Raw genomic sequence first — 2254 nt, 5'->3', positions numbered from 1 at the left:
TTTCATTCTGCTTAAAACAGGCATTCACTGCTTGATTAAGAAGTAGAATTTTTATTTCCAAAATGATTTATAATAGATGACAATGTAATTATATTAGGAGACATTTTAATTTACAATTTCATTTCCAGCTGAAATTTATGCAAAATAAAATCTAATTTATTTTAAAGAATATCAAACCTGCTAATCAATTCTCTTTTAATGAATTCCTGGGAAGAAACTAGTGCTGGCTATGATTCCTCACAGAGTTATCTTCCAACCATATTGCTTTTAAAAAGTATCCAATCTATTTTTATGCTCTTTTGGGAGGGAGAATTGTATTATCTATTTACCCAAAATGAAGACTTTGGAGCCTGACCTATAAAAAGGGAGAATGTTTGCTGTTTTCCTTTGGCCATGTATATTCAGGTGTGTTCATTTAAATTTCCTTCAGATGAATTAATTAATACTTGGGTTCTGATAATTTCTAGTAAAAATAATTTCTAGCTTAGCTGTATTTTAACATACAATTTAAAGCTGATGTGACCATAGCTTCTTTGAGGATCATTAAGAAAGAATGTGTTGAAGAAAGAAAAATTATCATAAGAAAAGATAAATGAACAGGGAAGTGGTTCTGAACCCTGCCTCTAGTGGAAAATCCCATAAAGGGATGAAAAGTTACCAGAAAACATGAATCAGCTCATTAACTTGATGCATCTATAACATCAGCTATTGACTTTTAATGCTTGTCCTTATTATTTATGATCCTCAGAACTCTTCAGATACATTTTAAATTAAACTTAATAACATGAACTAGTTACATCATTATGCTTACTGCATCATCTATTTAAAGCATCTCAAAGCACAATTCACAGAGGAGAAACAACGTGGATGGGCCCATGTTGTTTTGTGATGCAAATTACTAATTATTAAATGTTGAATGTGGCAGCTATAATTGAGGCTGTATTTGAAGTGACCAAAAAAACTGTCGACATACTATGAAGTATTTTTTGGGAAAGCAAGTTAACATTGCTTTCTTTTATTGTTCCATGATATCTTTCTGCTTGGGCTCCTACCAATACACATATACATCTGAACATAGCTTATTTATTACTCATAGCAAGGAACATGTTTAGAAGTTTTTGCATGTCAAAGCAAAGCAGATTAAAATGAGCAAACTACATTAGTTTTCAAAGGTGGTTTTAGAAATGGCAATTCAGTTGCACATTAAACAACCCATTGAGTTTTATAGAATATTTGAGAATAATTAATTCTGTCTAGTAGGAAACAATTTTATTTCCAACTTAATATTTTATTTATTATTTGGAAATTTCTCATCATGCACTCGAAGTACACTTCCCTGTCTGTCCTCCCAGGCCACTTCTTAACTCTTGTGACTCTCCCCCAAAAGAAAAAGAAAGAAAGTTCAACTTGTGAGGCCCATATACTCACTGGAGCATAAACTCCCCAAGGCCAGCCCCTTAAAGGAATCTAAGTCCTTCCCTACCTGAACCCCAGCCAAAAGTCATCAGTTGTAGAGACTGACATTTTAGTATCCGTGTCACAATTTTAAAGAGCTCTCTTCAATGGCTGTCTGTCTAGGCTGTTACTTTTTTTTTTTTTTTTTTTGGAGGAGGCAGGGGTGGTATGGGGTTGAGAGTTGTCATAGAAGCTCTCTGTGACTCTGCAGTCATCAATACAATTAATAAGTAATTTTCTTACCATTTATATTATTACAAATGGGAGTATGGATCATGGACTTTGAATATGACTGCTCTATTCAGAAGGGTACCTGTTTAAGAATTCAGCACAGCCATTGGGCATCAACATGGCTTCAAGGGGCAGCACAAATTACAGATATGTCAATGGTATTTAGTGGTAGCTCAGTCACAGACAACACAGAGGAAACAATTTTTAAAATGCCATGTAAAGAAAATAATTTTAGATTCATTTAATATATTTTGTGTATGTGTACATGTCTATATATGTTTGTAGGTGCGCATGTACCATCACATACATCTGACCATCATCAGAGAACAATTGGTTTTCCTTCCATCATGTAGGTCTCGGAGATTGAACTTGGGTCTTCAGGCTTGGGAGCAGGTTCTTTAACTTCTGAACCATCCATCTCACCAGCCCCAAAGTTAGGGTTTTAAACAACATTTTATAAATCTGCTCAGCATCAGTAGAGTAAAATATTAAAGCTACCGTGTTGTTTCCAGAACTATGTTAAAAATAACATAGGTTGATATGACAGGTTTTCTTTTTTTTTTTTTTT

Source organism: Mus caroli, chromosome 6, assembly GCF_900094665.2.
Source record: "Mus caroli chromosome 6, CAROLI_EIJ_v1.1, whole genome shotgun sequence".
Classification (NCBI taxonomy): Eukaryota; Metazoa; Chordata; class Mammalia; order Rodentia; family Muridae; genus Mus; species Mus caroli.
This window is presented reverse-complemented; position numbering follows the sequence as displayed.